Genomic DNA, 19,711 nt, shown 5'->3' on the forward strand with positions numbered 1-19,711 from the left:
GTCACAGGTGAAGACATGACAACATTAAGCTTTAGAATCTGGCTATACCTTCTGGACCCATTTCCGTCTGCCGATCCAGGACCACCTGCCTAACCCGTGGGGCACGATACAACCTGTGTACCTCCCTGCAGTGGCTTTCGTCTTGGTAAGGTTGTTTTCGTGATACGCATGTGAAGTGCTGGTCGTGTTTTGAACTGCTGTTATGGTATTATATGAATTAAAACTAATGTATCGTTCTCCTAGAGGGTAGGCAGGTGATCCTGCAGTGGACCCTTAAACTGCTGAGTATATTACCGTGTTGACTGTGGCCAAGGGCGTCCTCGGATCTGTCAAAACGAGTGAGGAGCAGAGGGCGGGGTCAGGCAGCCTGCGTGTCGCCTCGCTAACGGTTGCCGCCAAAACGTCACCGCCTGATTGGAGGTGAGTAAAATAAAATAAAAAGAAAGTAAGTATATAGGAATATTGATTTACCACGAATGTATTGAATATTTCTTTTATGCGTTGATAGGTTTTTTTCTCTGGGTGCTATTTTGGTTATAACAGATACTTTTCTTTAGTATTCATACATTCAAATTAATATGATTTCTTTAAAATGTAAGAAAAAGTGTGAAATCCAACACCATAAGCAAACGACAAATGGAGGCAAAAAATGAAATAAAAATACTCTACTTTTAGAATAATAACACTTAGAAAGTTACCGGTAAATTCCCCATTGCTCATTCGAATCCTCAGCTCAAGCACAAGCAACACAATCAAATTCTTTATCGTTATCATTGTTTGGCTGCTCTTCATCAAAAGCATAGTCGATGTTTTGTTCTTATTTGGATGAACATTTGCAGGAAGTAGATTTCCTTTTCTTAGTTGTCCAGACGAGGTTCTACGAATCTATGACGCTCGAAGAAGGCGTCACGGGTTTTATATTAACACAAAATTGTTGTGAAACGAAAATGTATTTGTATTTCGACTTCCCCCCCTAGGTCGACATGCAAAGGTTCCTTCGAAATGGCGATGTTGCGTGTGATAAACAGATACGTATTTTAAGGTTACTTCCTCCTTTTCCAAATAGAATGCGCTAGGTATTGCATACGAGGATTTTTTTGGGTAGAATTGTGTTTATGAGTAAAATGTAAGACTGAACGGAGTTGAAATGAAGCTCTCTTGCTTATAGTCTGATAAGTCTGCCGATGTAGTTCATATATAATTCAATCATTCGTGATAAACAACAAGTAATCTGCAGGACCTGTCCGTAATTAAGTAATTAAAACGAATAATAACATCTATGTGAGGATGAATTCGTATTTCACTTCTATTTCAACAATTCTACCAATGCCAGTTGCCTAACATGAAACTCAAATCAGGCATTAAGGAAAATTACCCTAGCTACTGCACTGGTAATGTAATTTGAAAATTGATATGTCTATAATCTAACGTAAAAAAATAAACCAACATACGATCGTCTGGAGGGGCCAGGAATCGGACAAGCCTTGGGGCAGTGGCCAGCCGTGTCAGTGCAAGAAGGTCATAGAAGTGGAGGCAGTTGCAAAGGTTAATAAGAATATCGAGGGTGCATACAAGAAAGAGGCTCTTTCTGCAGGGAATAAGACCAGTAATAGAGAATATATGATGATTCTGGGATTAATCAGCAAGGGTTTTCTAAGGTTATTATTGCTATTGTTATTTTTTCAGTTCATCTTATTACAATAGAGGCGATGACCACCCTTTGTGTGTGTGTGTGTGTGTGTGTGTGTGTGTGTGTGTGTGTGTGTGTGTGTGTGTGTGTGTATTTACCTAGTTGTATTTTACGGGAAGGGGAGCTATGCTCGTAGTGTCCCGTCTTCATATCTCATTTTATCTAAACTATTTTTAAATTCATGTATTGTTTTTGCACACACCACTTTCTTATCTAACTTGTTCCAACTGTCTATTACTCTGTGAGGAAAGCTGTTCTTTTTCAGATCTCTTCTACAGCTGTCTTTCTTGATTTTCTTTCCGTGTCCTCTTGTATTTCTATCATCCCATTTTATCAGATTCTCTCTATCAATAATTTCTATGCCTTTCATGATTCTGTAAATAGCTATCAAATCTCCTCTCTCTTTTCTTTGCTCTAGTGTCTGTAGTTCAAGTTTTGCTAGTCTCTCTTCATATGATAGTTTTGAGAGTGTTGGTGCAAATTTTGTAATTGCTCTTTGTATTCTTTCAAGTTTTTTTTATACATTTTTTTTGTACTTGGTGACCACATCATTGCTGCATATTCCAATCTTGGTCTTATCAGAGTGATTAGAATTTTCTTCACCATTTCTTCATCCAGGTATGTAAATGCCACTTTGATTGTTCTTATTAAATTATAAGTTTCTCCAAAAATCTTATTTATATGTTCCTCAGGTGACATTATTCATAACAATGACTCCCAGGTCCTTCTCATTTTCTACTTTTTTATTCCTTCTCCCAATTTATATGATCCTGTTATTCTGTTTTTGCCTTTTCCAAATTCCATTATACTACACTTTTTAGTGTTGAACTCCATCTCCCACTTCCTACTCCATTCCCATACTTTATTTAGATCACTCTGTAGTGACTCACAAGCTTCTTCCATGTTCACTTTTTTTAATAGTTTTGCATCATCTGCAAAGAAGCTCATATAACTTTCAATTTCTTCATCCATATCATTAATATATATAGCAAACATTATTGGGGCCAGAACTGCTCCTTGTGGAACACCGCTTATTACTTCATCCCATTTTGAGTGTTTGTCTCTTATCACTACTCTCATTTTTCTTCCTTGCAAAAAGTCTTCCATCCATTTAAGCAGTTTGCCCTGTATTCCTCCTTCAGTTTCTAATTTCTTAAGCAACTTCTTATGTGGTACTTTGTCAAAAGCTTTTTTTAGATCTAGAAATGCACAATCAGCTCATCAATATCTTTCTTTTATTATATCTATTAGCCTTGAATAGAAACATATTAAATTGGTGACGCATGATCGTCATTGTCTGAATCCAAATTGCCTTGGATTTAGCACGTTGTTTTTTCTAAATATTTTACCCATCTACTTTTGATAATTGTTTCACAAATTTTTGCTATTGTATTTGTTAGAGAAACTGGTCTATAGTTGGTAGGGTCTTCTTTATTTCCCCCTTTATATATAGGTACTATATTTGCTTTTTTCCAATCTTCTGGAACTTTTCCTTCTTTCAAGGAACTGTTTATTATGCTATGTATTTTGTCTGCCAGTTCATTCCTGCATTCTTTCAAAATCCAGTTTGCTATTTCATCTGGTCCATGCGATTTTCTGACATCAAGATTACTCAAGTGTTTCATTATTTCATTCTTTGTTACTTCTATTTCTTTCATAGGAGGGACTTTCTCTTTCCATTCGATCTCTTCAGGTTGTATGTTCTCCCTTGTAAACACTGATTTAAAATGTTTGTTCATAATTTCTGCCATTTCTATTTCCTCTGTGTATTCAACTCCTTGTCTTAATTTCTCCAAATCTTGTTTGTTTTTCAGTTTGTTGTTTACAAATCTGTAAAATAGTTTTGGTTGATCTTTACATTTTTCTATGACATCTTTTTCATATTTTCTCTTTTCCTCTCTGCACGCTTGTACATATTCATTTCTATAACAAGTATATATTTTCCATTTTTCAGGTCTTTTGTCTTTCTTCCATTTGGTCCAAGCTTTGTTTCTTTTGTCTTTTAACTCCCTACAATTTTTGTTGTACCAGCACTTTACATATTCTTTTTCTTGTTTTTGTCTTGGGACATACTTTTCCACTCCTTCTTTATAAATTTTTGTCAAAATATTCCATTTCTCTTCCACTGTTGTTTCTTCTTTGTATATTCCTTCCCAGTTTTCTTTTTGAAAGAATTCTCTTATTTTATCAAAGTTTGTTTTTTCATACAGCATTCTTCCTTTTCTATATTGTTCATTTCTTTTCATGTATTTTTCCTCATTTAGTTCCAGTTCAATCAATATGTGGTCACTTTTACTCATTGGTGTTTTATATTCAATCTTTTCCACTATTCTAGGTTCAGATGTGATTATTATGTCTAGTCTCGATGGTTCTTCTTCATTTCTATACCTAGTGTTCTCCTGTATCCACTGTGTCATTGTATGTTCAATAATCATCTCGAGTAGAACATTTCCCCATGAACCGTCTCCACCCTTTACTGTCATCTCTTCCCAGCAGACTTCTTTGCAATTAAAGTCGCCCATCATAACTATTCTTCCTCCATCTTCCATTATCTTATTCAATGTTATCCTTGTGTCCTCTAACATACTTTTATGTTCACTCTCTTCCCACGAGGCTGTTTTTGGAGGCACATAATTTATCACAAACTTTCTGCTCTTCTTATCTCTGTCTTCCACTTCGATCATAATCATCTCTACTGTATTCTTTCCATATGTGACACACCTCACGTTTATATCCTTCTTAGTCAGGAACATAACTCCACCCCTTTGCTTTGTCTCTCTGTTTCTAATCCAATAATTATATGCATCATGTCCTACACTGTTGGGTGGTAGTGGACCTTTTAATTTCGTTTCTACAATTCCCATTATGTCCGGTTCTTTTTCCTTCAAATAATCATTCAGCTCATTCAATGCTGTTATTAATCCATCTATATTTGTGTAAGACACTCTTAGTTTTCTGCCACTTCCACTGTATTCTCTGTTTCCCTTTTGTTTTTCTCTAGTATGTTGTATTTCCTTACTTTCATATTCACTACTCTCCAATAGAATTTCTTTTTTTCTGACTCTGTTCTCATCTCATTTTTTTTCCTTAGCTTCATGTCTTTTCATTTTTTCCTCCTCTCTTTCCTCTTTATTTATTTCTCTTTTTATCCATACCTTTTCACTTGCTGCTAGTTTCCCTGTTAAATCTTTGGTTGGAAGAGAACGGGATTTCAATAATAACTGAAGTAACATTAAGGTAGGAGTTTAGCAATGGATAATATAATGCTACATTAGCTTCTTCAAAGAAAGGTTCAAAGTTCCAATCCTTCTTTGCTGACTTAATTACCTTTATAAGTTGAGGTATTGGAAGGAGAGAAGAAGTTACTTGACCCGAATTGGCCATAACTAAATCCTGTACAAAAGATTCCAATTGAACTTGCATCTCAGATAATTTCAATTGCATAGTATTGAGTAACAAAAAAATTTGCATTGTACTCTCTTGTTCACTTTGTTTCAAGCTGAGATTCTCTAAGTTATCTGAAATATCAGAGATCATTTCTTCAATGTTTTTAATGCTTGATTGTAATTCATCAATTTTTCCAACTTTCTCCTTTAATGTATTTATTGAAATTTTCAAGTCAGCAAGGAAGGCAAAATTGGCAATTCCCAAACCAGCAAGAGCTCCCAAAGCCACTACTATTGCACTTCTCTTTTGTCTAACATTGCTTTTGAAATTTGAACCTATGATGTGCAATTTATCCTCTATTTCCTTTATTTTGTTTTCAAGTCTATCCTTAACATCTTTACTGGAAATGTTCTGTTTTAATATTTGCAAACTTTTATTAATGGAGTCCACATTTTCTTTAATTTTGGTTACATTTTTATAATCAAGAACTACCCTTACCACCTTATCAACCAAGATTAGGTTACCTTGATGATGTACCAATGCTCCAGGACGAATCGGATTCCAGTCCATGGCACTCACCAAACTTAATATTATTAATAAGGCAGTTTTCATCTGTAAAATACATCAAGATTAATGTTCAACTCTTGAAAAATATCATTATAATATTCTCCATATTCTCCATGGTTATCAATATTTATGCACAAAGTATTACTATAATCATCTTCATAGATCTGCAAGCTAATTTTCCTTATGTCATCTAAATGTCCTACCAATTCTTCTCTTGATTCTAAATGTTTAAGTTTAAACTTGTTTCCACCTGCAGAATCAATTACCCTATATGGACCAGTGTACCTTAGTGAAAGTTTATTATTGGGTGAGGTTGCTTTGACCATTACTAATTCCCCAATTTTCAATTTTAGTTTACGAGCTATTTTGTGTTGTTGTTCCCTCATCTCTTGTGAATACACCTGCATATGTTTCCTAACTCTTTGGTGAATACTTTGAAGAGTATTTATCCTATTGGATATATAATCATCCATATTATATATGGGTTTTTGCTCTGCTGTCAACATTTCATATGGCAGAGTTTTGTCCTCCCCAAAAATTATAAAATGAGGTGTATCCCCAGTTGCTACATTAATTTGATTGTTCAGGGTACACTTAACACAAGGAATCCAAGTATCCCAAGTTACACTATGAGGACTTATTAGGGTTCTAAGACATATAATTATCTTTTTGTTTAACCTTTCTACTACTCCATTACTTTGGGGATGGTTAACGAGTATATTGACTTTCTTGATGTGGAACACATTACATAGATTTTCCAAGATTTTGTTATTAAATTCAGTCCCATTATCTGAAACTAGGATGTTAGGTGTAGTAAAATTACAGATTATCTGATCATAGATTACGGAAGCAATAGTTTCAGCTTTCTTATTGATTATGGGTTGTAATATACAAAATCTTGAAAAATAATCAATAGCAACAAATAGGTATTTAAAGCCGTTCTCGGTTAGTGGTAATTCCAAAGTATCCATGTGAACTCTTTCCCAAGGTTTCTGTGGAATGGGATAGGTGAGTATAGGAGCAGGTTTTGGTGTATTTCCCTTCACCTTTACACATTTTACACATTTTTTCTATATAATCATATATAGTTTTCTTCATACCTAACCAAAAGTACTTAAGTTGTGCCTGTCTATAAGTTTTATCCTTTCCAGGATGTGAACTACAATCACTATCATGAAGTAACTTCAATATCTCATTTACCAGAGTTTGTGGTATAACCAACTGATTTACTTGACCTCTAGAAATATCTTTCCCATTTACAAATGTTTTCCTATACAAAATTCCATTAATCAAATGAAATTCCTCTATCTTATACTCCTTTGGTAGCTTTGGAGGATCTCCTCTTGGGTTCATCAAATGCTTGATTATTGAATCACATGTCTCATCATCTCTCTGTTCTCTTATTAGCATTTCTTCATCTAAAGTTACTAATTCTTCTATACTACAAACAAAATTAGTCATTGGTTGACTAATGTTTCTAGAAAGTGGATCTGCTACATTCCTTCTACCCGGAATATAATTAAATTGAACATCATAGCACTGAAGTATCGCAAACCATCTAGCAAGTCTGCCTCTAAGATTCTTATGCTTAAATAAGTTCTGAATAGCTGTGTGATCAGTCCAAACTCTGATGGGATACCCTAGTATCATATCCCTAAAACTTTCTAAAGAATAAATTACTGCTAAAGTTTCTCTTTCAGTTATAGAATAGTTCCTCTCTGCACTATTACAAAGTCTGGATGTGTAAGCTATGGGTTTTAAAGTTCCATTTCTCTCTTGCATTAGTATGCCTCCTAACCCTATGTCAGACGCATCAGTACAAAGAATAAATTCTTTTTCATAGTCGGGGAAAATTAAAATAGGTGAACTTGTGAGTTTATCTTTCAACTTGTCAAAAGCTTGCTGTTGCGCAGGTCCCCATATGAACTTTGAGTCCTTTCTCAACAAAGAACTTAGTGGATTAGCAATGTCAGCATAACTTTGAATGAATTTTCTATAATATCCTGTTAATCCCAAAAAGCTCCTAACCTTGTCTACATTGATCGGAACTGGAAAATTCTTGACAGCGTCCACCTTTGAATTTACTGTACTCAGTCCGTGTCTGTCTATCTTATGTCCTAAGTAAATGACACTGTCTTGCAAGAACTTACATTTTTCAAGTTTTACTTTTAACCCAGCTTCTCCTAGTCTTGAGAATATCAAATCTAATTTCTTAAAGTGCTCCACTGCAGTCTGAGAAACTATTAAAATGTCATCTAGAAATACACTGGCAGTGTTTCCTAACAATCCATCTAGAATAGTATTCATTAATCTCATGTAAGTTAATGGACTATTACATAACCCAAATGGCATTCTCTTGAACTCATAATGTCCTGTTGTAGTAGAAAATGCTGTGAACTCTCTTGAATCTTCATGCAATTCTATTTGCCAAAAAGCTGATTTGATATCTATAGTACTAAAATATCTATTCTCAGTTCCCAAACTTCTCAAAATGTCACCGATAATGGGTAATGGTAACCTGTCACGAATGGTGTGCTTATTCAGTTCCCTGTAATCAATAACTGGTCGCATAGTCCCATCAGACTTTGGTACTAAGATCAACGGAAAATTCCACTCACTCTTACTATGTTCAATAATATCCTGTGATAACATTTCAGTGATGAGTTTATCTACTACAGCTAATCTAGAGTGAGGAACTCTGTAGGCTGGTATGTAGATAGGTTGTGTTCCTGGTTTTAACTTAATGTGATGTTTTAAAACAGTTGTTTTGCCTAAGGCGTCCCCCGGCAAAGCAATTGCTTTTTTATGTTTCATAAGCAAAGCAAATAAAGCTTCATCCAACTCAGGGCAATTAGTTGATTGTAATAATTCTTTATATCTATTTCTTAAGTCTATGCCTTCTTGTACTGAGCAAATTGATGAAGTTGGTAATTCTATCTCCTCACTATTCTCATTTAAAATCTTAATAGGTTTAGTACACACCTGAATACATCCTATTTGTGTACCTTTCTTTAAAACTATCTCTTTATTCATAGTATTAATTACTAATACTTCTACTCTGTTCTTATTTGTCTTATAAATCCCTGAGTCCCACTTCAATCCTTTAAGTTTAACTGATTCTGGGACTGTAATTACTTCAGAGTCTACATTGATTCCTTTCAAACACACTTCAACCTTATTAATTGACATGGGATGTAACAATGTCGACCTTGTTAATCCGCAATCTGCAATTCTCAAGGCATCTGTGGTTAATAATTTAGTAATCTCTGGGATTTCTTGAACTTCTGAGTTGGGTTCACAAATTGTTTTACTTTCTGCAGGGTTGGACCGCTCGGCCTCGCTATCTAGGATAGAAATGTTATCTAAGGATTCATTGATTCCTGTCACTGGTCTTAAGTCTGGTTGATTTAAGAATGGGATTAACTGTGACTTCACTAAAATTCCTAAGTCAGCAGGACAAATTACCATGTTTTCTTTTCTCATAGTTGCAAATCCTATCAATAAATCTCCTGGAAAAACAGACTCTTCTACCACTATCACTGGGATGTACAATTGTTCATTTGTATATAAGGCAACTTCTAGCTCAATCTTGCCTAATGTTTTTAACTGATTTCCAGTTACACCTTGCAATGTGTAACGGATTGGTTCCAACATTTTCACTCCTGGGTTCAACTGGTTTAAAACTTTACTAGTAATTACATTAACTACAGACCCTGTATCAATAAAAATTTGAATAGGCTTATTGAACACTTTACCCGCAATGAGAGGTCCTACAGAAGTTTTACCAACAGTAATTATCAGTTTGTCAGTTTCTTTCATCTCCCTTGCATTCCCATATTTAACACAATACCGCCTATCGGTATATATATGGGGAGGTCTGAAATGGTTTATTCTGTGTCTGGGGGTTTTCCTCTTAGCCCTGGGGGTACCCGAAAATTTCGGCACTCATGAGTTCTGTGTCCGATTTTATTATGGTAAATACAGAATGGAGGGTTCCTACATTGATACTCATTGTGACCTTCGTATTTGCAATTTCTGCAAATAATCCCATAAAAACATTCTTGTGCCTTGTGTCCCCAAGCATTACAATTAAAACATAGGATTCTGGTATCCCTATCCCTAGATGGACTTCTAGCATGCCGCCTATGTCCTACTTCTGTTTTCTTAAACTCTCTAGAGTTCCTATATTGGCTTTGTTGATTTATAGGCATTACATATGGGTTTATTGTTCTGGTCTCACTGTATCCTTGTAGAAGATAATCTACTTCTCCTAAACAGATATTTGATTTTAAATCTTTGTACAGCCTTTCTGCTGTTAAGTCATCAGAATTCTTTGCCAATAAGCTAAATGTAATCAATTTGATTACCTGTGAGATTTCCATCTTCTCACTAGATCTTTCTATCCAGTCTGAATCTTTCAAGATAGAATTCATGTCTTTTGACCATCTATCTAATCTAGCTAAGTACTCTGTGTCAGTTTCACTTGTCCTAACTTCCTTAATCATTTTTACCAATGATCTAATAGGATCCTGATCACATTTGGACATGAAATGTTTAAGAAAGGCTTTCTTGTAATTATCATATTGATTAATTAATTCCATTTGCTGAAAGTTAATGACAAACCTCGCCCTTCCATGCTCTGGATCTATATTCTCCTTGAGAATCTCAATCTTACGATTCTCATTTGTAATGTTTTTACTAACTATAAGTGTGTCAATAAGGTTCAAGAACTTGTTTACACCATATGTGTTAGACTCTCCTGTGAATTTTGGAATATTTGTATTTGATGTGTGAATTTCGTGTCTCAACACGTTAGAATTCTGAGGGGTACTCATACTTTACTAATACCTTGCTTTAGCCTGGCTGCTTGCGATGTCGCTTCGTGATGTCAATGTCTGGTTTGACGTCCTTCTACGGTCTTGTCATTCCTCAACGACGTTGTTCCTCCTCCATCACACACTCTGCCTTGAAGACCGCCTTGTAGATGATGATCTCCTTGAAGAATCTTGAAGAATGCTTGTTCCCAACGTAGCAGTTACTTGAAGTTGTAGATTTCTCTCGTAGTCGTAATACACTCTTGATTTTGGTTGTCTTGTTCCCGTAGACTTCTGGCGCCACTTCTCTTCGGAGGTGTTTAACACCCAGTTCATCCCACCGCTGCCACCACTTTCACCTCCCCCAGTCACCACTGTCACTTAAATTTGACTTGTAATATCACTCGTCTCGAGGCCCCTTGCCTCTCGTTACGTGAGGTTCACTAATATTCAAGTTCCTCTTAAGTAGTAGGCCCAATGCCTTCTTTTTCCTGTAGTCTCACTATTTTCTAGGCCCCATGCCTATTCCTCTCGTCCTTTGGGTTAATAAAAGGATGGTGAATTTTCTTTCTTCTTTCACTGTAATTTCACCTTAGCTTACACTCGGGATCTCTTTTCTCTCGTCTCTACATCGTCTCCTGATCCTCTCTCCTTACACCCTCTCTATATCTTCTCCCTATATCTTCTCTATCTCTTCTCTGTAGAACGTCTGACGAGATCCCGTATCTTACGCTAAGCTACCTTCGTCTGACGTCACTAATTTTTCTAAACCAATCCCCGGTGACTTCTCAAATAAATGTCACTCCTTATGGGCGTGACTTTGAATTCATGCACCAATAGTTTTTTCCTCCTTCTGCACCTTGCACCAATCCGGAAAGCCATTTCAATGCCACTAGCAAAAATTGTTTACCTCAGCATTAGTCAAACGAAGGTAACCCGCGCTTACAATGTTGTGATTACATAAGCGATTATAAAAACAGTCACCACCGTCGGTGTGTTTACATAGACAAAACGTCGCCCTCACCTAGACATAACATTGCCCTCTTCGGAGGCGTCGAGTCTGAGTTATTCTACTGCCCTAGCTCATTTCCATTCGTACACTACCGGCCTCTTACAGTCTGGTCTTATCTGTACTATACTTTCCGAGTCTATACATCTCTTCAATTTGTTTCATGATTTCAGGTTCATCTTCCTGAACTAATTCTAGTAAACTGCTTACTTTTTCTTTTTCCTCATTGATTCTTGAAGTTCTATCTAGGTTATGTTTCTCTTCCATTCCTAATATAATTATACATTTCTTTTTATCTGCTAAGTCTCTTACTATATTCTCCTTCTGTCTCATCACTTTGATAACTGAGTCTTCAGTTTGTTCTTTCATTTGCTGTTTAATTATGTCAGTAAATGCAACTTTACTGTTTTCCTGGATTTTTTCCCCAACCCTGTGCTTCCTTTGCTATGGCCTCTTTGTTGTCTTTATTATTCCTCTTTAATTCTTCATTCTCCTCTTTTACTTCTTTTAACTGTCTTTTTAATTCTTCTATTTCATTAGTTAAATTTTTGTTCGCCTTCTCTAGTTCTTCCAATTTTTCAACTCTCTGCGCAATTTTGGCTACGTAACCGAACCTGTTTTCCCAATGTTCAGTCATCTTATCAAGTTTCTCCTCTAGTCTTGCCAATCGGGGAGGTTGGTATCCCCCCCACCGTCTTTAAATCCTTGGAAACTACTATCATCACCTTCCATTGTGCTGCTCTTATCTATACTTCTAATCTTTACATTTTTGTTGATCCCGTCGTCACCAAAATCATTATTGTCGGTCCGCCTCTTGTTTACTAAACGCCTGGCCTCCTGGACTATGTCCCTCTCTTCCTCATTTCCTTCCATTTCCCTCAATAATCCCTTCCCTTCTCCTTCCCTATCACTCCCCCACTACACCACGAGCACTCCCCTTCCCTATAAATACAATAAGGCACTTCCTGGACGTTGAGATCCACATATATTTTCCCTTTTCTTCGGTACACTAATTCTCGCCGTCCATTCGACGAAAGTGTGTGTGTGTGTGTGTGTGTGTGTGTGTGTGTGTGTGTGTGTGTGTGTGTGTGTGTGTGTGTGTGTGTGTGTGTGTGTGTGCGCGCGCGTGCAGGGAGGATCCGGACCCTTCCACCCACTATCAATAGTGAATGTCACTTGCCAAGGTTCCCTATTCCCTCCTCTATTTATTTATTTATTTATTTATTTATTTATTTATTTATTTATTTATTTGTTTGTTTATATATTTATTTTTGAAACGCAAAGTTTACAGGCAGCTATGATTTCCGGTTGTAAGACCTGGAAATTGACAAAGGATATTCAGAGAAGATTGGAGAGATCACTGAAATAACACTCAAAGAATTAAACCGATCAGAGTGAGAGAACAGACGAAAATTAAATATATTGTGGAAGCAATAAAGGATAGGGAATTAAATTGGACTATGAAGTTAGCCAGAATGGAGGATGGAATATGGAGCAAGTATGCTACTGACTGGATGCCTCGATATTGGAAGCATGGAAGAGGGAGACCAACAAAAGTTGGAGATACGATAGAGAATTTTGTAGGAATAACGTGGCAGAGGTTGGAACAGTATTGTGATTTATAGAAATGTTTGAGAGAGGTTTTTGTTCAGCAGTAAACCACGAATGGTTGATTTGCTGAAATAAATGGTTTCAAACATTTTAAGAATGGCGCCAATTTGATCACAAGTGAATATATTGGCGTTATATAATGGTGGTTTAAATGAAAACCATTGCAAATTGCAAATATGAATTCGAAATCACTATATTTTACACACAAAGAAAAACCTTGTGTTCACTCACGGGTGACAAGAGGTACATACAGCATCTCGCGCTGAGAATGCGCGGGAAAAACATCAATCCATTTGGCGGGAATACGAACATACTAACAGAACCCGCAAGGTGGCTTTACATACACATACTTACATTAGCAGATAAATATACAACACTAAACCATATACTCTCGGCCACCATCTCTCGGTGTCCCCACTGAGGAAAAACCACTAATGGCAGGGAACAGAGAAATACAAGGAACACAATGGGAAATGGATACAACTACACACTGGCCAGTAAAAATTGTGACATAAATTTCCGGAACATCCGGGACATGATACAAAATACACAATTATACACAAGAATACACAGTGCAAATAAAAAATACTCAGTATAAATGAGAAAAACTACAAAAGAATTATACATTTGGTAGATAATTACAATTAATCTAAGGAAAAGAGATGACAACCCCGTAGGTTATACCAAGCATAACTGAGGCTGCACTTAATTATTTACATAATGTACATACGGCATGTTATTGTGGCAAGTAACATGTAGCTAATACTTCAGGTCTATATGGGGCGCCCCTACGGACCAGACCCACACATCATTTTGTCTGTGATAGAGGAAGTCCCTGTTCATAGATAAATTATGACACTTATTATACTGCGACTGTCCCTCCGTTATACTGTCACCCCACCCCTTGTTACTGCCCTGTACAATTTCTCTGAATATTCATTTCTTTTTTTCGCCTAACCCTGTGGTGGGAAAAAAATGTTGCCACCAAGTCTTCCCACTTGAGTCGTGCGAGGCAACAAAAAAAAAAAAAAAAAAAGTGGGGGGACGGGGATAGGACTAGGAAGCCTGCTACCTGTAGCCCCAAAGGGGGCATTCCTATAAAAAGTAAAGGTATAAGAGGGTCTAGGAGTTTTCCAACCAGTACCCTAATGTTTGAGTCTTTTAATGTGCGTGGATGTGATACAGATGAGAGTAAAAGGGAAGAGATAGGCAGTATGTTTGTGAGAAGAAAGATGGGTGTGTTGGCATTGAGTGAAACTAAGTTGAAAGGGAGGGGTAACCATGAGTTTGGGAATGTAGTTGGGAGGATCTCAAGAGTGAAGAGAGGACTAGGGAGAGAAGGGGTGGCTATATTAGTAAGTGAAGAGATAGGTAAACGTATAGTGGAGTGGAAAGGGGTTTCTTCAAGGTTAATGTGGATGAAGATGAAGCTGGAAATGGAGATGTGGGTTTTTGTAAGTGTATATGGTCCTGGTAGTGAGAAGAGTGTAGAGGAAAGGGAAGTTTTTTTGGATGGATTTAAATGAGTGCATAGAGGGATTAGGGAGAAACGTCAATGTAGTGGTATTGGGAGACCTTAAATCTAGGGTAGGAAATGAACCAATAGATGGAGTATGGAATTATGGAGTTCTAGGAAAAAAATCGTAGTGGAGAGTTGATGATGGAGATGTGTCTCGAAAGAGAGTTGATAATAGCAAATGCAGTGTTTCGGAAGAAAATCAAGCATAAGTACATATGGGAGAGGGTGATGGCTGGAAGAGTGGTAAATGGAGCGTTAATGGACTATATAGTAGTAACCAGGAGTACAGTAGGAAGAGTTAAGGATGTACATGTTCTAAGGGGAGAGAGTGGGGGAATATCAGATAATTTTCTGGTGGAAGGTAAAATGAGAGTGGAGGATAGGTGAAGAAAGAGGAAATGGACAGAAGGTAGGGAGGTACTTAGAGTGAACTGCTTAAATGAGAAAGAAAATGATTTTGTCTGGTTCTCGTATCAGCAGCTCTGCCTTTTTCCAGTCCATAAGATGGTTTTCCTTGTTTCTATGTGTCACACATGCATTGGTGATGACATCATGCCTGACGTCGTAACGGTGTTCATGTATTCGTGTATTCAGGTCGCGTGACGTTTCTCAGATGTAAACTTTATCACATCCTGAACACGGAATACGATAAACACCGGCTTTGGTGCCCGGTGTTTGGTTGTTGTGTATTTTCGTCTTCGTGATGTCTTTTATCGTCCTGCTTGTCTGGCACACTACTTCCAAGTTGGTGGTTCTTAAAATATGTGTCAGGTTGGTGGCAACGTCGCTGGTTGGCAACACGAGACGTCTTGTGGTGCTGTCCTGCTGCCTACGGCTTTCCTGAATCTTAGCGGCCTGCTGTCTGCAATTATCCAAAAGAAATTCTGGAAATTTTAGTGTTAAAAAGGTCTCTTTAATAAACTTGCACTCTTCTTCTAAGTATTTTGCACTGCATATCCTAAATGCCCCAAGGAAAAAACCTATTACTACTCCTCTCTTGGTCCTTATATCATGGTGGGAGTATAAATTAATTAAATAATTTTTATTGGTGGGCTTTCTATACACTTTGAATTCAAGCTGGTTACCGTGCTTAAAGATATGTGTGTCCAATAATCTGGCTAAGCGGCCTGAAAGATTTTTGCCCTTGAAAAGTTGTGACATCAATGTGGTTTGTGTAAACTGTGATAGGGTAACCAAAGATGTCACGAAAATGCTTTATAGCCCACCCCACTGCGAAAGCTTCCAGATGTGTAACAGAGTAGCGAGACTCAGCATGATTGAGCATGCGGTTAGCATATCCAATGACATGTGAACGACGACCATCTACTTGTTGCATTAGGACAGCTCCAATACCCAAACCAGAAGCATCAGTGCAAATCTTTAAAGGAAGACTATAAAATGGGAATGTCAACACAGGCGCCTGAGTAAGTGCCTGCTTCGAGGATTAATTTTTTTTTTCTGATGAGTATCATGTCACTGGAAGGAAGGATCCTTTTCGAGGAGACAAGTAAGAGGCGATGCAATAGAAGCAAAGTCTTTTACAAAAGCACGATAGTATCCTGCCAACCCTAGGAAAGAGCGTACTTGGTCAACTGTCTTAGGTGTAGGAAAGTTTCTAACAGCTTTGATCTTATCATCTGTAGTATGAATGCCATCTTTGTCTACCACATGACCTAAGAATTGGATGCTGAACTTAAAAAATGAACATCTGGTTACGTTGAGCTTCAACCCAGCTTAAGCAAAAACGTTGCAAGATTAAGGATAACTTATGGAAGTGACTTTCCACATCCTTGGAAAATAGAATCAAGTCATCCAGATACACAAGAAGTCCTTTACCAACCAGTCCATGAAAATTTGAATTAATAAGGCGCTGGCATGTTAAAGGAGGATTCTGCAAACCCATGGGGCAACGGAGCCATTCATAAAGACCTGATGGAATTGAGAAGGCTGTGATCTTAAGAGACTTTTCTTTCAAAGGAATCTGCCAAAAGCCAGCCTATTCCTATGGACTGAAGAAAATCACTCAACACAGGAGCTACGGCATCGCTGACACGCCTATAATCCACAACAGGGCGGAATGATTCATTCTTCTTGGGCACTAGAAGGAGCGGGGAGTTCCACTCGGAACGAGACTCTTGGATGACACCTTCACTCAACAACTCGTCAACTAGAGACTGAGCCATAAGTCTACGAGAATATATCTATGGCATGGGTTGCTAACGTATCAAAGCCTAAGAAACAATCACACTGAAGTATGAAATAAAAAACTACCACAAAGTTATGAAACACTTTAGCATGGGAAGAAAACCTTAAGGGAATGCAAATAGATCCAAGAATAGACAAGGGAGAGCCTTGTACTGTACAACTTGCAAAGCAATAGAAGAAGGTAACAATGTTGCGTTGTACAAATCCTTGAAAGCAGAATATGTTCTGTAACTTAGAAGACTACATTCTGCCCCACTGTCTATCGACACAGAGATAGGTAATTGGTCCATATGACACTGAAAGGTAAGGAGTTGGGAAGAGACAGCAGCCACTAAAGGGACGATTTTGGACTTATCGCTGTTAGTCAGTCTTTGGGATTTTGATACGGGCGCTTGTGAAAATGGGACTGAGTATGCCGGGGGATTGAACTATTTTTTGCTCTAAGCTTCAAAAGCTTGGGATACTGGTCTGAAGAATGGCTACACTATCCATGGACATGGCACTAACTAGACTGAGGCTGAAATGACATTTTTGAAAAAACCATGTGTGATGCTAGACGATGAATTAATGAAACGTCTGCGCACGGGAGTGCTTAGACTTTCGCTCATGACGCTTACGAGGGAAACAGAAAACATTAGAATGGCCTATTTTGTTACAATACGTGCATGTAAGCACGATAGATACAGATGGAGATAAAGGAGTGGTCTGTGTAGGTGTCGAAGACAGAGGAGGTGGTGGAGGAGTAGGAACCTCCGTAGTCTGCTGTGAATGACTAGATACTGTAGTACAGAAGCTAGCAAGCCACGATGAGACAATTCTTTTATCTTTTTAAGAAGCTTTGTTGCAAACGTTAGTAAAGACTCATCTGTCTGATAACTAAGAGAAGAAGCAATCCTTCGCTCATATGGAACGAGGAACATAATGTAGAATAAGTTCTCTAAAACAAGTCGAAGTTTATTTAACGTAACAGAAAATTTTCTACCCACTTTGAATGTATCAGTGAATCTAATGCTTTAGAGGCCCCCGTACTGGCTCTAGCCTGAGCACGCATAAAATTTTCAGTGCCCATAGAGGAAGAGAGTACGTCAGCCAACCTGAAGCACCAGAGAAAATTATCACCTACCAGGTTTGTATAAAATATCTTAAGAAAATTCGCCCTGAAGGTGGTGTGATCATAGTTTAAAGCTCTGGATTTGATGCATGAATCTGACATCATCTCATAGGCCAGTGAGTTAGGTACAAGTTGAGACCATACAAAAGAAAAAAAAAATTCTGACCCTGTAATGATGTTAGTGTTGATACCATCCTCATATTGTTGAATAAATGCAGATACTGAATAATCAGGATCCTCCCCCGAGAATTTTACAACGGATGGGTCCTTGGGCAATGAGGTAACATTGGGAGGAGCCTTAACTAAAGTTGCCAATTGATCACTATATAAAAACGAAGAAACTTTGTCACTAGACATATTTATATGACCACTGACAGATATGGGGGCAGGTATTGCTCGACCGCTTCTGAGCAACATGTATATAACATAATAAAAACATTACGTACCGTCCAGGGATCAAACACACTTAAACGCTGGCGTCGTCTGCTTAGAAAGGGATACTTGCATCATGAAGAAATACCTTAGTAAGGCAGGACAGGAGACCACTGAATAAAGTATGACTCTCATCCACATCGGGATTAGCTGCCGATCATCTACAAAAGCATGAAATTATAAGGATTGGGGAAGTTAGTGACAGAGTTTGGGAGAGTGTGTGAAAGAAGGAAGTTGAAGATAAATGTGGGTAAAAGTAAGGTGATGAGATGTACAAGGGGTGAAAGTGGCACCAGACTGGAAGTGAGTATTAAAGAAGAGAGACTGGAGGAAGTGGATAGTTTTAGATACTTGTGTGCAAACGTGGCAGGAAAGGGAGGAGTGGAAGTGGAGGTAGAATGTAGATTGAGAGAAGTGAGTAAATGCCTTGGTGGATTAAAAAGTGTAATAAGAAATAGACATTTGGGAATGGATGCTAAGAGGAGATTATATGAAGGAGTGATTGTGCCGACAGCACTGTATGGGGCAGAAACATGGAACATAAGAGAGGAAGAGAGAAGGAGTTTGAATGTGTTTGAGATGAGGTGTCTGAGAAGTATGATAGGGGTTACTAGGTTGGATAGAGTGAGAAATGAGGAGATGAGGAGGAGAACGGGTGTGGAAAGGGAGCTGTGAGATAGGGTTGATGAAAGAGTATTGGGATGGTTTGGACACATGGAGAGAATGAGTGAAGAAAGACAAAAGAGGTGTGGTATGCAGATGTGGAAGGAGTGAACATAAAGGGGCGACCTAGGATGAGATGGATGGATGGGGTAAAAGGGGCTTTGGGGAAGAGGGAAATGTCTGTTGAGGAAGGACGGGAGAAGACAGAAGACAGGGGTGAATGGAGAATGGTTGTATATGGATGATCTTGTGATCCATGAGGTGGAATGGGTGGGGGTTGGGGGAGAGGGAGTATGTGTGTTCGCCGATTTAACGAAACGGCCTTGCTGTGGCTATGCTATGTCTTGTGACACTGCTTCTGACCCAGGGCAGTGAACAAGATACAGGGATGACCCGTCATCCAGGAGGTGCCAAGATAAGAGGGAGGGAAGAGGGTGGAAGGGGGTGGAATGTGATAGGGATGGAATGGGTGGGAGTGTTTTTTATGACTTTTTTTTTTTTTTACCTCTCTTGTAAGGGGGAAAACGCCTTTGGTATATGTATGTATGTATGTATGTATGTATGTATGTATGTATGTATGTATATAAAATGTCACTACTGCTTAAATAAATTTAGCCTCAGCATAGAATACGAAGAATGATAGAAAACATAAGTAATGAGAAAGGGGTGACCATAATATACATTAACGGTAATATGCATACAA

At 37.9% G+C, this 19,711-nt stretch overlaps 1 protein-coding gene across 1 annotated transcript in view; it reads left to right on the forward strand.

Moving 5' to 3' along the window:
- The window catches only part of PIG-A (phosphatidylinositol glycan anchor biosynthesis class A), a 57,249-nt gene that overhangs the window by 127 nt on the left and 37,411 nt on the right, over positions 1-19,711 (forward strand). Inside the window, exons 1-2 of the mRNA XM_076203045.1 lie at positions 1-145; positions 244-420. The exon at positions 1-145 is cut by the window's left edge and continues 127 nt beyond it. The gene's annotated coding sequence lies outside the window, so the exon portion shown is untranslated. The remainder of the gene's footprint in view (positions 146-243; positions 421-19,711) is intronic.

Source organism: Oratosquilla oratoria, chromosome 19, assembly GCF_046742065.1.
Source record: "Oratosquilla oratoria isolate Oo_2021 chromosome 19, ASM4674206v1, whole genome shotgun sequence".
In the NCBI taxonomy this organism is placed as follows: domain Eukaryota; kingdom Metazoa; phylum Arthropoda; class Malacostraca; order Stomatopoda; family Squillidae; genus Oratosquilla; species Oratosquilla oratoria.